General features: G+C 37.5%; 1 protein-coding gene across 6 annotated transcripts in view; it reads right to left on the reverse strand.

Annotated features, from left to right (window-relative positions):
- Positions 1-18602, reverse strand: part of LOC145511643 (uncharacterized) — a 274218-nt gene that overhangs the window by 86944 nt on the left and 168672 nt on the right. The window contains exon 4 of one of the 6 annotated variants that reach the window (XM_081505245.1): positions 9127-9289. The exons of 4 other annotated variants lie outside the window; for them this stretch is intronic. The gene's annotated coding sequence lies outside the window, so the exon portion shown is untranslated. Of the gene's footprint in view, positions 1-6061; positions 9290-18602 lie in introns of those variants that run through there. One more of the 6 variants, XM_081505241.1, reaches the window with a different exon arrangement.

Here is an 18602-nt window from a genome sequence, read left to right on the forward strand (position 1 = left end):
TATATGTAGAGTAGATAAACAACACAGTCCTACAGTATAGCACAGGGAACTATATTCAATATCCTGTGATAATGGAAAAGAATATGAAAAACATGTATATATATGCATAACTGTATATATATGTATATATATGTTCATTTTGTGTACAGTAGATATTAAAACAACATTGTATATCAACTATATTTCAATAAAATAAATTTAAAAAATATTCCCTTCAATATTAGGATTTTATTGAATTATTATAAATAGAATGTTGGGGAAAATGGCCCAATCTTCTTGTTTTCTTCCCCTAACAGGAGATTTTAGAAGATACTGAAAAGGTAATTCATATGTAATAAAAATAATCACTTGATAGACAATAATATATTTAAATAGTTCTAACTAAATTGGTCTGGATCATCTAATGATGGATATGCTGATGTATTTTTCTTAGGAGACCATTCCCCTAGGAGTCAAGAGCCATGCTAGCTCAACCCTAAACCAACAGTGTGACCTTGAGCTAAACCCAGAACCTCTCCAGTTTAAGTTTCTTTATCACACTTTGCACAGTAATTTTGATCACATAGTTTGAGTACATGTCTAATGATTAAACTGAATATTTAAGCCCACAATGATGAAGGACTGGACAGATAATCTATCAGGTGCATTCTAGCCTGAAATTAATTTTATTTTATATATATATATGTATATATATATATATACACACTATATATAACATCCATAAATTTTAAAGCACAGTTACACTAGCAATGAGAGCTTATATACAGTACTGCCTCATCTTCCTATTTGCAGCCAATTACCACCCAACCTAATGTTTCACTGTATATAAATTCATTTATTCTTCCATTCATTTCAAATATGTGATGATATAGCTATGAAATCAACGTTTGGTTGTTTTGAATAACCCCAAAATAGCAAATAATTTAAAATCACTTCCACTTGAGTTTGGAATCTATTACATGCATTGTTTTTCCAGAAAATTTACCTCATAATTATGTTGTGTGGGAGTGAAATGAGTTTCTATTCCAAATTCACACATTGAATTCTGACTGCTGGGTGATGAGAAGTACCCAGGGTTAACAATGGTCGTGTTTCCAGGGTTAATTAGGACTGTTTGCATATGTCTTTAAGTTTGGTATCAATTCTAGGGAGTCCAGGTCACCATCTACTGTTTTATATCCTTTTTTTGTATCTTGTCAGGATCTCACCTTTCCTTTCACAAATTTTATACACTGTGTATTTTGCTTTTGGAGACTGTTTTTCATACTGTCTAAGAGTATTATCTTCTCTGCTTCTATGAGAGTTACCAATCATGATCAAAAGTGAGAGATCCTTTAAAAGAAAACTCTTCCTAATGCTTACTGTATTTATAAGACATTGTTACATACGAATAATTCTTGATCTTCCTCCTAAACCTTCAGCATAATCGAAACCCAATTCAGGTCAGCCTTGATAAAGATTCTCTTAAAGGTTGCTCTTTCAACCTGGTGAATTTCTACTTCATCGTTAGGACTTTGAACAGCTCTCTCTCCATCCACTCTGTGTATTTGCTTCCTTGTCAGTTTCTTTTATTCTATCCTCTTTTTTTTTTTTAAAGAGTTAAGCTCATGGACTTCCTGGTGGTCCAGTGGTTATGAAAGCACCTTCTATCGCAAGGGACACAGGTTTGATCTCTGGTCTGGGAACTAAGATCCCACATGCTGCAGGGCAACTAAGCCCATGCTCCACAGCTACTGAGGCCTGTGCTTAATTCTAAAGCCTGTGCTTTTCATCAAGAGAAGCCACTGCAATGAGAAGCCCGCGCATCACAACCAGAGAAAGCCCATGTGCAGCAAAACACTTTTTTAATGTAAAAAAAAAAAATAGAGTTCAGTTCAACCAACAACCTCAAAAGTTTTGATTTCATGTATTATTTTGTGCATACTTCCAGGATCCATTTCCCAGAGCTAGTATAACGTATTTTGACCACTGAAATACTATCACCTAGATTTATTAGGCCCTTTGCAGCAGAAATATTAATTATTCCACATGGCTCAGCCTCATGTTACTTTTAATTAATTGCTAAATTTCTAAATACACTTATTTAAAATTTCTGGAGCTGCATCCATTTATTCATAAATTCGGCAAATATTAAGAAGTGTTTACTATGGGGCAAAGCTGTTCCAGCTGATATAGATACTGATATAGATAAACGCAGCAGACCAAATGCTTATTTTCATAGAGGATAGTGTTCACTTAGGAAAGTTGGACAACAAAATAAAAAAGAAAATATCACATTGTGATAAAGCTAAGAAAAACAACAACAGGGTAATGGATATGTTTTCAGGTTAAGATTTAGATTGGATGGTCATGGAAGACATCTGAAATGGTGACATTTGAATTGATCCCCAAAGGACCAAACACTTGTACCACCCCTGCGAAAGCAGCCAAATGTGGAGCTTTGGGGCATTAGAAGGAATCCAACTGCCTTAAGGAGGGGTGAGCTTGGTGCGTTCACAGGCAGTCCCTCTGATTGGAACACAGTGAGTGAGGGGAAGAGTGGAGTGAATTGGAGTCTGGTAGGCCCCAATGGCAACCCACTCCAGTATCTGGCCTGGAGAATCCCTTGGACAGAGGAGCCTGGAGGGCTACAGTCCACAGGGTCGCAAAGAGTCAGACACGACTAAGCGACTGAACAACAACAAAAAAGGCAGGTGAGGGCCACATTACGCAGGGCACTGAAGGCTGTGGAAGGAGACAGCAGTGGGAAACCATTCCAAGATTTTATTTAAATGTCCACTTTAATTCATACTTATAAAAGGCAACTTACTGAGCACAGAACAGACTATACAGCAGCAAAGGGGGAAACAGAAAGATCAGTTTACCATCACTCAAGTGAGAGAGAATGGTGGTTTATACTGAGGTGGTAGCTGTGGAGATGCTGACAAACAGACATGTTCAGGATATGTTTTGAAGGTGACACTAATAATAATTCTGAAGGGTTGACTGTACATAAAGAAATTGTTAAGTGAGAGATGATTCCTAGGTTTTCTGCCTGGACTCCTGAGTGGACAGTTTGCTAAAAGGGAGACTGCTATGACAAAGGAAGCTGTTGGAAAGGGCGGCCAAGCACCAAGTTTGGGACTTCTTTGTTGTTGTTCTTTTCATTTTTTAAAAACTCTAAAAATTTTGTATTGGGGTATAGCCAATTAACAAAGTTGTGATAGTTTCAGATGAACAGTTAAGGGACTCAGTCATACATATACATGTATCCATTCTTCTCCAAACTCCCCTCCCATCCGGGCTGCCACATAATATTGAGCACAGTTCCATGTGCTATACAGTAGGTCCTTATTGGTTATTCATTTCAAATACAGCAATGTATACATTCCATCTCAAGTTTGGGACTTGTTAAGTTTGAAATGCCCGTGAAATTTCCAGTGTAGCTATCAGGCAGATGGTTGGCCTTTGAGTTCGAGGTCAGGTGAGGTCAGGGCTAGATATATAAATAGGGAAGGATAATGGAGAGAAAATAAAACAATACATTCAAATCTTCATTTTTAAAAATAGCACTGAAATGATCTCTTTTGTGGGTGGGAGGATAGGGGAGGGAACTAATCATTTTTCTCTGAAAGTAGAGGGGTCTGCAGAAAGCCACCCTCTTAAGGTAACTCTTTGCCAAGTATTTTCATTTTAACAATGGAAAATTCATCACAGCAACTTCATCTTGATGTGCTCAGGTGATCAGGGGAAAGAGAACCTTCCCCTCACTCTCAGATTCTGACTTAAGCATCTCAGTAGGAAAAGCTATTCACACAGTAGCTGCAAATATTATTGACATCACAGTATATCATCCAAGAATAAGGGTCAGAAATTCCACACGCAAACTTATTCTTGTAAGATTTCCTGACAGATGTAATAGATAGAAAAGTACGCTCAGAATTCCAATAAGCAGATAAATATTTGCATGCTTTTCTATAGAAAAAAATCCCACATTGTATATCTTTAAAATTGCTTCTTGGCTTATTATCACTAGAGGAGTGATATCAAGACCAGGCATTGATGCATGATAACATAATAAATGTATGATAACATAATAAACATATGATAACATAATAAATGAAAAACCACTGTCATTTCTTGACACTTTTTAGTAAAGTCTCTTAAGTATTGCAGAGATGTATAACTTGGTGACCCTACAATTAGGTATTTAGCATAATTAAATGCTAAAACTATCATTCCATATTCTAAAAATTCCACAAAAATTTTGGGGTGCATGTTATATAAATTTTGTTTTTTTAAATGTTAACCAAGTACATCTTGCCATATTAAATAAAGGCTTTTAGAATGTGAAAAAGAGGTTTTGTATTTCCATGCATCATTGCTATAATTAGATCAGAATCGCTATGAAAATTCCACTGCCCCTTTCATTATGACTAAAGATAGAGTTGGACAAATAAATAAATGTTCAATTTAATGAACTCACCCAGTGGTGGGTGGGTATGTGTCTTCTTCTTCGTTGAACTATGTTTCGTTTTAGTGTAGTAGTAAGTCCTTCCTGAAGGGATGCACTTGTGGTCCCCGAGGAGGTAGGAAGCTACAAAAGTGTAGCTGGTTGGTGCAACCAAAAACATCTGTCTTTATTCTCCCTCCCAGCCATATGCACTCCAATCACTCTTGTAAAATGTCAGATAACAAGCTTTGAAGCCGTGGAGTCTTCTGTCAGTAGAACTAATGCTATCAATTCATTGTTCTCTTCTTTCTTTTCACACACATAACGATTAATCTGTATCAGGCTCCTTTTAGCCTAAAAAAATTCTAATGCCGTAACAATCTCCCTCATCAGTGTTTCAAGTTCTAGGAAAATTTTCCTTGTTATTACTTGACATATGTGCAACATTTAATGTCTGTTATTTAACTGCTGTTTATTTGCTCTTTGCATCTCAAATGAATTGTGACATTTTCTTTCCCATTGTCTTATTAATAATAATCCAAATGCATTGTGGGAAAAATAGTCATCTCTAACTACAACAGAAAATTCCAATTCTTGTTACACTAGTGGAAATTAAAAATGAGACTAACAGATACATTTGGGTAAATACTAAAAAATCATTCGTTCATTCATTCAATGCATTTATTACATCCCATGAGCTAGTAATTGGGAATATAAAGATGATATGATACAGTACCCACTCCCAAGAGGCTTAAGATGTAGTGAAGAAAAGCAGACATATAAAAAAAATAAGCACAAAATATTTAATGAACTGAGATGGTGATAGGTGAAGAGAGGGAAGAAATTTCAATTCTATCATAATAGACTTCATAGAAAAAGTGTCTGCTTAAAGCTTTGTGTTATCAAGGGAAACAAACTACATTTTCAGCATAATCCTCATCCTTTTCATCGAATAGTTTTATCTTTAAAAAGTTATCTTTAACACTGTTTTGCCTCCATGATGCCAAAGCAATCTTTCAAAAAATGAAAGTTAAAACGACCAGTTTCTGGTTTACCAGGATGCTCTCCTCAAACCATTTGGTTGATAATTACAATAAGTAGTTTGGGCAGGATTTAAACTCTGAAGTTAGAGTTTCTCCACAATATTAAGCTGGGTGATCCCCTCAATATAACTGAATTCAGTTCAACTATTAGTTGAGTGCTATCTTGTCGCTATGAAAATATACATCTGTAAGTTTGTTATTAGAACCCAACAAAAATTCTACTGCTTTTACTTTATACGTAGGCCTAAGGACAAGGTTTTGCATGCAGATTACTTTTCTTTCAGAGAGGAAACAGAATGTCACTAAATAATAAGGGGAAATAAGCAAGATTTCCAATAAAAATGAAAGGAGAATGTGAGTACAAGAAAGGTTGAAAGCCGATTTACCAATTTTGAAAAATATGAAACCAATCCTAGTTGTTAACCTTGGAATTAGCTAAGGCCTAGGCTTTTCTTATTTTAAAGTTTGAGAGTCCCCCATTTCACCTCTCATTTGCCCCTTGACATAAGGAATTCTGCTCCCACCAGTTCATTTTAAATCACTCTTGACAAGGTCATAGTAACCCAATGGACCCTTTCCATCCTTCTTTTATTTGAGCTTTTGGCAATATTTGACCTCACTGGCAATGCCGGTATTCCTGAAACATTGTCACCCCTTGACTTACATGATTCTAGACTACTTTTCACCCATTTGGTCACTCTTTCACAATATCCTTATAAAACTATTTCTTTAAAATGTGTGTGTTTCAGGGGGTTCCCTGGTAGTCCAGCGGTTAAGAATCCGCCTGCCAGTGCAGGGGACATGGGTTTGATCCCTGGTCCGGGAAGGTCCCACATGCTACAGGGCAACTAAGCCTGTGTCCCACAACTACTGATCCCACTCTTCCTAGAGCCAGTGTTCTGCAACAAGAGAAGCCACCTCAATGAAAAACCCTTGCACTGCAGCTAGAGAGTATTCCCCGCTTGCCGCAACTAGAAAGAGCCCACACACAGCAACTAGAAAGAGCCTACGCACAGAAACGAAGACCCAGCACAGCCAAAAAATAAACAAACAAATAAATAAATTTATTTTTTTTAAATGTGTGTTTTTCAGAATTTGGTCCCAGGCTCTCCCTTCTTGTCACTTTATACTGGGAGTTCTCAATGTTGGTTTCCTTGTTTTTTTCTTTTGGAGGCACTGACACCTTTGAGAATCTGAAAAGAAAACCAACTATGCACTCACTCTCCAGAAAAATGAACATAGATACACACAAAAAGGTTTTATGCATTATATAAGCTGGTTCACAAGACACCTTCCTCTGCTCCACACAATTTGGTAGTGTAATCTTCACTTACCATCAATATGCTGATTTCCAAACTTAGATTTTCAGCTAAGATCTGTTATCCTCTATGCCAGACTCTTAGAGCCAACTACTTACTGAACTTTTATCACATGCCCCCCAAACCCAACATGTCCAGACTATAACTTATTATCTTCTTTCCCTAAACTGTACCTCCTCCTCTGTTTTATATCTTAGGACAGGGCACCACCAACAATCCAATCATGTCCAGATACCTCTCCTTTAACTCCCCTCTCCCTATCTATCACAAGAACTGTGAACATGAACTTCAAAATGTCTTTTCAATGTCTCTACTTCTCTGCATCCCAATGTATGCCAACCTCACCGAGCCTCAGCATTTTCTGTCTCTTGACCTACTGCAACCACCTACTAACTGGTTCTTCTGCCTCCAGCTTTTTTCTTCTGTAATGTATTCTCTGTCTCTTTGCAAATGCAAATTGGATTATGTCACTTCTCTCGTGGCTTCACAGCATCCTTCTTCTATTCATAAACAGATTTACCATCAAACCTGTTTTATAGTTAGAAGAAAGTTGATACAAAGAATGTTTAACTGGCTCTCTGTAATCCCCAAATCATTCAATCAAAGGACACAGAGTTAACATCTTCTGATCTTGTCCCAATTTCTTTTTTATATGATGAGGGTTGTATTAACACCTGCCTTTCCTAAGATTTTATGAAAAAAAAAAATGAGGCAGTAACAATTCTAACAACTTCCATTTGCATAGTGCTTTGCAATTTACAAGATGCTTTCATATGTTTTACTGCAATGAGTGTGAGAGGACTTTGAAACACTGAAAGCACAAGATAAATACAACATTTAAGAATGTTTCCACATAATATTTCACATGTGAAAGTCACTGAGAATCAAGGTGATAGGACAGGAAAGTGAACTAGTGTTTCTGAAGGTTGACCCTCATTAAGCTCTTTCATACTGTCAGCCCACCGCCCTATGTACAGCTAGAGGTCTTCTCAGAGAGCCACAGCCCCTCCCATTTGCAGATGGACTAAGTAATTTTAGCGTCTAGACTGCCTACACTAGCCCTTGAAAAGTCACATTTAGTAGAATCTTTAAAAAGCATCCTCTTTGTTCAGAAACTATTCAATCTGGAATATGATCTCTCCGTGACTTCACGCTACTTGTGGCAGTAATTTTATCTTTTAGTAGAAAGCCTGCAATAATATTACGTCCTTGGAGGAAAGTGAGAAGGAAAAAAAAAATTTCACATCACAGTGAGTGACTCAAAAAATACAAAAAATTAATATAACAAAACCTTTAGAAAAGGCATAGAAATGTATGTACAAAACTGCTCTTTCCCATTTTTTTTAAAAAAGGTTTTTACTTGTCTTTTATAGGAGATTTTGAAAAGACAGAGGGAAAGTATTTCTGCTTCTCTCTATAGAAGCTACTTCAAGCTGGCTATTTGGAGGAGACTGACTTTGTAATGGGAAAATATGGGTCTGGAGGTAGTTTAATCCACCCCCTCCTCCAGAAAGTGTGACCACTCCTTCTACTTGACCTGAAAGCCTGAGCAGAGGAAGAAGTGATGGGACAGGAAGGCTTGAAAAGTTCTTAAGAGTGGTTTTGTACTCATGTCTAAATGAAGAGATTCATGTCACACCAAGAAAAATCCATAGGGCCTTTGCATGGAAACGGCAGTGCTGTGAGCGGAACCACGGACTGTTGTGATGCAGTGAGTCCAGGCTCCATGCATACTCAGTCGCTCAATCGTGTCTGACTCTCTGCAACCCCATGGACTTGTAGTCCAGGCTCCATGGGCGTCTACAAGTCAGGGTGTGTAGATAGAGGTACAATCGCTTCCATGAGGCTAACATGGCCAGTTCCAGTGTCTTCAGGAGGGTAAGTAGAAGATCCTTTCAATCCTGGGCTCACAATCACAAAGATCTCAAATTTAGACTGTGGACATTATTTCCAAATGAGGTCACCCATGCAGCTGCAGAGCGAAACTGCCAGGATTGAAAGAAGTTCATTGTGTCATTTTAAATTGGTGTCTTCTCACTGAGACAACATGGAGAGCATTATCAAAGTCCCTGCCTTTGCCACCTGAATTATTGCAAGAGCCATTGGAACGGTCTTCCTGCCTCTGCCCTTGCACCCCTGCCACCTAGTCTCCAAAGAGCAGCCAGAGTGATTCTTTCTAAAATGCAAATATCACAGCTTTGATGGCAATCTTCCAAGGCCTTCCCCTGAAACTCAGAATAAATCCTGAGTCCCTAGTTCAGCCTAAATAGCCTGGAATGATCTGAACATGAACCACCTCCTTTCAGCTTCACTGCACTCCAAGAAGACTGACCTTGCTCTTTCTGAAACAGGGCAGGGATGTCCCCATCTCAGGGCCTTTGCATCTGCTGTTCCCTAGCTTGAGAAATCCTTTCCCCAGATATTCCATTGCTTCTTGCTTTCATTTAGGTCTTTCTTCAAAAGTGATTTCTTCAGAAAGGTGTTTTCCACACAACCTATTTAAAAGAACACCTCTGTCACTCTCTGTCCTTGCAGGATGCCTTACTTTTTTTTTACACACACATGCATCTGCCTTCATTTAGCTTATTTGCTTTTTATCTTCCTCAAGATAAGAGAATATAAGCCCCACGAAAGCCAAAGACTTCTTTGTTCACTGCTATATCTCTTGTGCTTAGAATAAGTGCCTGGAACACAGTAAGTGCTAGGTAAATATTTGGGGCCCTGAACAGATGAACTCATTGGCTCATACTGCAAATGATGTGGGCTTCCCAGGAGGCCCTAGTGGTAAAGAACCTACTTGCCAATGCAGGAGACTTAAGAGACATGGGTTCAATCCCTGTATTGGAAAGATTCCCTGGAGAAAGGCACAGCAACCCACTCCAGTATTCTTGCCTGGAGAATCCCCTGGACAGAGGAGCCTTGTGGACTACAGTTCATAGGGTCACAAAGAGTCGGACATGACTGAAGAGACTTAGCATGCATGCATGCATATGATGTACTAAGAGTTTATTTCTTGCATGTATTTTGTAATAAAATCACTAAACTGCTAAATATAGATGCTGAAACATGGTAGCTTAGGGGAGTTTCCCACCCCACCCCTAGCTTCCAGTCCCACCCTCCTGCACTGCAAGGGGCTGCGTACACATGGTTGGACAGTTCCGCTGCTTGTCTTAGCCTTGGCCACACTCTTCCACCCTGCCATCCCTTGCAGCAAACTGCCACCCTCCGGAAACTCCTTTGGTACAGGACGTGTCCACCGGCAACGGGGGTTGCCCTGCTAGGAATAGGCCACACAGGCCTGGAAGTGAGCACAGACTGTTTGGGTGGAAAACTCCAGCGCTCTGGGCATCCAAAGCAGGGTATGTGAGGGAGAGCGCAGGCCATGGAGGACATGTCCTCTGGCGAGGGGTGGGTGTGGCTGACGGACACGTGGAGCAGGACCCTTTAAAGCTATCTAGCCACTAGTAACTTGTGGATATTTACATTTTGAATTAATAAAAGTTTGGTGAAATTAACCATTCAGTTCTTGAGTTGCACTAGTTACATTTCAAACGATCAGTAGCCACCTGTGGCTAGTGATGACCGTATTAGTCACATGGCAGATATACAGTCTTTCCACCATCACAGAAATTTCTAATGGACAGCATTAACCCTTGAAACCTCTTGCCCAGGTTTAAGTGAAGTCTCCTATAAGCTTTGTTAAACTACTTGACCTATTCAAAAAACATTTACTGAGCATCCACTGTGTTCCATGGGCCATATGAGTTACTGCGAAATCAGAAATGGACAAGGCACAATTTCCATAAAGGACATGCCATCTCAGGCAGGCCTGTGGTTGAATCACAGACAAGGAGTAAAATCGTCATGCCCATCACATGACAGAATCTTGGCAGTGGTTCTATTTAAGCAGCATCAAGCGAACATAGGTGTTCTTCTCAGGGAAATGAAATACAGCAAAAATGGGGTAAAAGAAGGACAAAACCAATCCAGCAATTTGTAAATCAAAGGAATGCTAGACCCAGTACCTCTTACTTAACAGAAACTTCTGCCTTCTGAATTAAAATAGATGTTAGAATGACAGAAACTAGCTCATCTAACTTCATGAAGTTTGTCTCGCTTTTTAAAATAACTAAAGAGAGAAAGCACAATGGCTGTTTTAAAAACCACATCTCTGAAGTTTTATGTCTCCGTGGTTTAATGTTTTTCTCAGAAAAAATTACCTATTTGTATATGTAATCCAAAGTTTCCCCAAGTATGTATATATTTTTCATGGTTTCTTTCTTTCAATTCTTTCCCTCTAGTACAGAACACACAGAAAATTAGAATTCAACTAATCACTTGTGTTCCCACTCAAACTGTCCTGAGAAATACTATTTTGAAAAAAAATTACCTTACAAAGTTAAGCCTGGATTCATTTTTCTGAATTGGACCCATTTCATTCCAGCAATTTTGTTCCATTCCAGCAAATGTATTAGACAGTCTTGCATAGATATTGTATGAGAATAAAGGCAAGGTTTGTATAAAAACGCTTACATGACTTCCAAAATAGTTTCAAGTTTTCCTTCTTAGTATTGTCTAGCTATAAAATCTAAAACATAAAAAGAATACTTTCAGAACTTTTGAGAAAACAAAAGTCAAGACTAGGTTCCAGGACTTTGGGACTTCATTAAAGTTTACTTAATCATTAGTTTTGTTTATGCTCCTAATTAGAGTTAAATTGTTAACTGGTTCTTCATTTCACAGAAACTTTTGATAATTGGCAGCTGTCAGTCAGGCAAGTTTGAAACATGTTATTCTGAAAGTGTGAAGACACACATTCAAATACACATTTTTCTCTTGGGGGTAAATGCCTTGGCCAACAAAACACCATGCCTATTGTTTTAAATTTCTCATCATTATCATGGATACAATATTTCATCCAATGATATTGTCTAAAAAAACTAAATTGCCATTTATAATCTATTAACAATTGGACACATGCTACTAAAAACAGATTTTTGCCTTTGTTTTGTCTAGATTCTCTACCCTAGAATTTCTATATGCTTTCTAGAGGTACACATTACATATTGTAGTACTGTATGTCCACACCACCTGATGGGTTTGTATTAAGTCCACATTCACTTTTCTGTTTTTTGCAGAATATTTATTCAATTTCAAGATATTTATTTTCACAAATTTTAAGCACATTTAATATGTACATGCAATTAATGTTTTAATATAATTTCCTAATAGACTAACGTTAATGAGTTTATTCTGGAAACATTACAAACCAGTTTAATTCTATTTAAATGGCCTATAAGGAAGACTTATTTGGGGCTAAGAGAAATTTTGCTTTTGGAGAATTGGTGAATGTGTTTCACTTTCAGTAAAATATCAGAAAGATTATATCCATAGTTCTAAGATGAGATCTTCATTCATTGATTTATTTTGGAGATTCATAAATTTCTCTAGTTGGATCCCTCTTCTTCATAAATGACACAGATCTGTAGAACATCATTGTTACTGTCTTGTTCTGTTACATACATATTTTAATTTCCTTTCAGCATAGTATCATAAGTTGAATTGACAGCTCAAACTATCATTTATCCTGAGAGCCAAAAAACTTGTGTGGTCCAGAAAAAGTAGCTATTCACAAAGACATATTTCATTGTAACATTAGCTCTTATAGAGTAAAAACAAACTTTCAAATTTAAAAATAAAAGAGTGGAATATACTATTAGCTTGGCCTGTTTCCAGACATATTGGCTAGACCCTTTTTTTTTTTTTATTCATTGCCCAAACCTCAAGGTCTAAAAATTTCATATACTTCTGCATTTTAAAGAGGGGTTTGATGTGTTTTTGAAAGACTATGTCTTAGAAGAAACATCATAACAATTTTTTTCAAGAAATAAATTCTACCCGTGTCTACCTGGTTAAGGTAATTGATGAATTTATAAGTAAAGATCAGTTTACTCAACTCTGCTACTCTCTCTCAATGTGCTCAGTTGTTCTAGGATTCTAGGCTTCTAACGTGGGGATCCAGAACTTTGATTCTCTGAGGAATCCATGTTCAGGAAGTATAACACACTTGCTTTCCTACTAATGTTCTCCTGGTAGCAGGTTCACTAGAATTACCACTAGAAATGAACACAAGCTGAGACTCTTCAGTGATCACCTGAAAGTATCACATTGTTCTCAGCTGTACCCCAATACAAAATAAAAAGTGTAAAAAAGAAAAAAAAGTACAAAAGAATAGTTCAACTGCCGCTCTTTTCTCCATATTATACTGACATTTGCCAAACTTCATCTTTCAGTACTGGGATACCAAGTATTTTGGCATTGCTTTGTTTGGGGAAAACAGGTTTGGAAAAAACAAAGGTTCCAATAATTACAGAATGAAAGTTTGAATGAAATAAAGGATTTCTCAGATCTAATAGAATGGAACAGGCCTTCCTGGGACATGAAGATACTTAAGATGGCTCAAAGAAGAAAAATATAGTAGGCTATGCATACAGTATGGGCTTCCCTGGTTGCTCAGGGTAAAGAATCTGCCTGCAATGCAGGAGACCTGGGTTCAATCCCCGGGTCAGGAAGATCCCCTGGAGGAGGGCATGGCAACCTCCAGTATTCTTGCCTGGAGAATCCCATGGACAGAGGAGCTTGGCAGGCTATAGTCCATGGGGTTGCAAAGAGTCTGGCATGACTGAGTGACTAACATACAACACACATGTATACAGTAAATTCTCATGAAATATTCGGATGAATATATAAATAAATGAATAAATGAATGAACAGATTGAGTGTGAGAAGTGTTAACAAACTACTTTATGGAATTTTTCTAAGGTCAGAGAGCACTTCTGATTTAAATTTTTCAGGTGCCTGCAGCATCCAACGGTTTCATGTAACTTATGAACCCAACATAAATATTTGCTATTGTGACTGAAAAAAGAAATGAAGAAATACAGCTTTTTAATAATCGTATTTCTTAAAGTGGCATATGAGGCAAACCCCACCTCCCTTTACACTTGTTCACTCAGGAACTAGTTTTCAAGGGAACATATAGGCATCTTCACAGCCACCATAGTTGGACGTGAGTTGGGTTAATGTTATAAAAATGAAAGTGACAGCTGCACCAAGACAGCACATTATCTGGGCTTCTTCCCTGGTGGCTCATATGGTAAAGAATCCACTTGCAGTGCAGGAGACCTGGGTTCGATTTCTGGGTTGGGAAGATCTCCTGGAGGAGGGAAAGACTACCCACTCCAGTATCCTGGCCTAGAGAATCCCCATGGACAGAGGAGCCTGGAGGGTTACAGTCCATGGAGTCACAAAGAGTCGGACACGACTGAGTGACTAAGCACAGCACATTATCTATGGCTAATATTTTAACTATCCAAGATAGAACAGAAACATACTATGGCATGTGAGCTGCTGGAAGGATATGATATTCTGAGACATTCTCGTGGAGGCTCTTTTTTGGTGGGAAGAGTGAGAAACATCCTTGACTTCAGGTCCACCTTCTCTTTTTGGTGGCAAGCATAGTGCCAGCTTCAAGACGACACGTCACTGCTCTGAGAAGACCACAGAAGGGACCCAAGTGGGTATTGCCTGGCCACCTCTGTCTCCCCAGGAAGATGCCCCCGAGAACAGAGGATTCATTACAGTCTTGGCAAAACACCAACTCACACCAGCTGTGTGTGGGACTGCTCGGCCTCCCGCCCAGCTAAGAGGCACAGACATCATCAGTCTTGCTCGGCAGGTTTTCATAAACTCTCTGCTAACCTAGAGCATTCATGGAATTCTGGGGAAACAGAGTTGTTTAATCCTGAGTTCTTAAAGGCAAACATACTTTCTTTTCAAATCTACTCCTGGAATTTATGAGCTTTGTAAAGCAACATTCACAGCAAATTTAGGATTTCCACTTTTGGTAAAGGCCAAGTGAGTGGTGTGAGTTCCATCTATTACCTGTTATCCGAATGCACCAAATCAGGAGGTAAAATAGGGGGCTAGCATGGGGGGCAGGGTGGGAATCTGTTATTTCAGTTAGATTTACAGGGAGTCCTTGTAAACAGGGTGCTAAAAAGTGTGTTGGATTTTTTTTAACCTTTTGTGACACACAACAGAGCTGTGAAATCAGTGAATTAAATAGTTCCAGTCCCCTGGGCACACATGAGCAATAGCATAAAAATGGACAGCACCCATTATAACATTACTGCTATGGAGCAGATGGACAGCTTCGGTTTCAGTCTTTTGTCCTTACTTCAGAATGGGGCAGAACTGGGAAACGACTGTAAATTTTCTCAAAAGAGATGAATAGGAAAGCTGTTAACTTTCTTCTTATTAAAAAAAGCAGCCTGGAAAAATTCCAAATTACACATTTTGCAGCTCTTTGACTGCAATTCTTTAGCTTTTGCTGCAAAACATCTGTAGGTGGTTAAGCATTTCCCACCCTCATTCCCCAAAATGGAATATCTCATTCCTGGCAAGACATCCAATGCCCAAGAAGACATATGTTTACCAAACCAGTTCCCTGCCATATGTGTCCCACAGTTTATCCAGAGCACGATGCATGGGAGCTGATTGGTTTAGCTAGAGACTCAGAGAAGGAAAGCAAGCAGGAAACAGATTGAGAAAGAAGTAAAAGATGGGGAGAGGGTAAGAGAGAGGAAGAAGAGAAAGGGAAAGGAAATGAGAATTACTTTTTATTTTCTTCATTCATTTTCCTTTTAAAACTTGATCTCTTCCTTTTGCAGTGAATGTTAATAAGAAAATTTCTGGTCATATTGTAGTGTTTTTACTGCTACTAGGTAATTTCCAAAATTATAGAATGTCAAAATAGCAAAAAATACAGATGAACCCTAACACTTGAGATATTTTGATATCTAGTCATCTCTGACTTTTTCTATGATATGTGATCAAATTATCAAATAGAACAAACATTAATAACCACTTGAGTTTAAATTTTAATTTTGGACTTATAAAAAGTTATAAGTTTGTCATATTTTGACAAATTCCAGAAGAGAAAACCTCAAATGCAAAATAACCTTGCTGGACCAAATAAGTAATTCTAACCATCAAAGGGGAGGATAAAAAGGTTGCTAACATGGTACTTAGATTCACTGAAATAACTCTAAATTTTAAAATAATTCCACAGAATAATAAAAATATCCTTTTAGCCAGCAAAAGCAAGGCTGAAAAAGGAAAACGTATACTTTTTTTGAAAGTTTCTATTCTGCACATTAAGATATTCTGACAAAAATATAACATAACAATGGGGGCAAACTGTTGGTAGTGAATAGTTCTAGATATTAATAAGCAAGTATGTTGATAATTCCCTAGAGCAGTTAACAGTTTTTTAAAATAATTTTACACATGAAAAATAATTTGAAGGACTCAAAAGGACAAAATTCTAATGTTAAGTACTAGATGTAAAACTAGTATTGCTAATTACTCAGTCTTCCATAGCCAAATCACATTACTTCTATGATGAGAAAAAATTTAAGAGAATTGACAAAGCTTTACCTATTCTAGTTTTTCTACCATTTAGACTCTTTACAAGCAATGGATTAAACTGGGGTAAAGTTGTGGAATAGCAGAAACGTGTCTCCACAAGCACACAAATTCCCATCAAGTTTATGTATTATCTTTTAAAAAGCTTTTGCTATTTAATAAGATTTAGTGTCTTACTTTGAATCTCATATTACAGTTGCCGAAAAAAAGAAAAGGAAGGGACGGAGGAAGGAAGGAGGATCTAGCACTCTCCACCATATTGCACTGTTGTCATGGATTCACAATATGGGACATCACTTCCACCAGTAAGTAAACAAGAGTCTCAAAGAGCACTCGGGAGGACACGCTAACCTTATAGTATTGTTAGCTGCAGAAGGTTTTACATAAGCAAATGGTTTGTGGTTTCAATATAACACATACTAGCAAAAGAAAAGAAAGTTAGACTAATAGCTGCTTCTATGTATTCATTCAGCAATTTTAGAGGAATTTAAAGTTGCATAACTCTTTTTCTTCTCAACTTTCACACTGCGTATCAATTATTCTTATATCATTAACAGAAATTGCCATTAGAATTATTAGTTCTTGTTTTCTATGGCTATAATCATACTTCACAAGTACTAGTTATTTATAGAGAATAAATGTTCTTTGGGGTCTTTCAGCAGATATTTGGAACGTTACACGTAATATCACAGCCATTAATAATGTTTCACATTTCTGGGGTTGTTTTTTTTTTTTTGCTTTGCTTCACTTTGTTTTTGTTTGTTTGCTTTTTAGTTCCCTAAAAGCAAAGTTTACATGTGTTTCAGACTAAAATGTTAAAATTTCATTACAATAATGAAAACAGGTTCGCCTGATTATAGCACATCAATATCTTATAAGGATAAATGAATGGTGATTAAAACCTTCAGATTTGTTTTTCAAAAGAGAAGAAAAATACATAGATTATTCAGAATGGACTATTTAGCTCTGTAGATCAAATTTAAGAATAAAAGTCTGTCCTTCAATTAACTTTTCCAACTTATATGTGATGAAAAAATTCTGATAATCAAGATAGCTTCAATTTTAAATACTTTTGCCAGACACAGAGAACTGTGTACAGTTATGTCTGTATGCATCCTATGAAAAAACATGAACACCATTCTTTTGGAGGAAGGTTTCTCCTCTGTACAGCTGTAGAAAGGTCCTAACACAAGACATTTTACATATTCCATTTTGAATGAATGGATGGATCAGTGATTGGCAAAGTTATCCAAAAATGATCTAGTGAGTTTCATAAACTTGGTTTAAAATAATGGATAAAGCAATGCAGATTAGGGGGAAAATCCATATTCCAAGACAGCAAAAAAACTGATATTGACACATTAGATTAATATAGTACAACTATTGTACAAGTTTATAAATTGTCTTAACTCTAAATTTCACAGCAAAGAGCAATTAATTGGGGGAGGGGATGGAGCTAGAATGCTTGATGAAGGTAAAATGTAGTTGAAATACAGAGTAAAAATGAAACGATTTTGCAAGAAGTCTGGATCTACAAAAATCACAAGGGAAGATTCAGGTTTGTTTCCAGTCACTCCAAATAGATCTTTCTCAGTTTAATCTGTAAATTACTGCTATACTGCAGGCCTACACAGGAATCACTGCAGTTCCTTGTGGGGACAATCTTATTTCCATTCTCCAGATACAGGTTTTCTCCTTTCTCCACTATTTCAAGAACTGTAAGTAAGCAGGGCTCTAAAATTCAAGTTCAGTGTGCAGAGAGTTAATTTAAATTTGATAACAAATGGCTCTGCTTTTGAAATGAATGTAGCCTGGCAACTTCAACTGGGAACCCTTCGAGGGCCTCAATTATGTATGCAGCTTCTTTGAGAAATAGTTTCACACATCTGACCCAAGGCCCACTATGTTGTTGCCATGAAATAAAACTGTACGTGGGCATTGTTTCATTTCTGTACCGTCTACTCACTGCCAGACTCCACTCCCTTCCCCCATCCTGTGCATGCACGCACACACGCACACACACACACACACACACACACACACAAACTCCTTTATTGTCATTCTGCTTCTATTTTTCTAGTAGAGTGAATGTATCAATATAATTATCATAAGCATAATGGCCCCTGATTACTTTTTTTGTGATAAAAATATTCTGATGCTAACTGCTAAACTGTTGCAGTCAAAATCAGGAGTGGGAAACCTAAAAGATAAGCAAAGGGTTAAACCACCCACCCCATTTCATTTTTTTTCAAAATGGCTGCTTTGTCTGTGTGCATACACCAATAGCAAATGTCCTTCTGTTATTGTACAGCCAATTTG

This window comes from Giraffa tippelskirchi, chromosome 6, assembly GCF_054371585.1.
Source record: "Giraffa tippelskirchi isolate mGirTip1 chromosome 6, T2T-mGirTip1v1.2.pri, whole genome shotgun sequence".
NCBI lineage: Eukaryota > Metazoa > Chordata > Mammalia > Artiodactyla > Giraffidae > Giraffa > Giraffa tippelskirchi.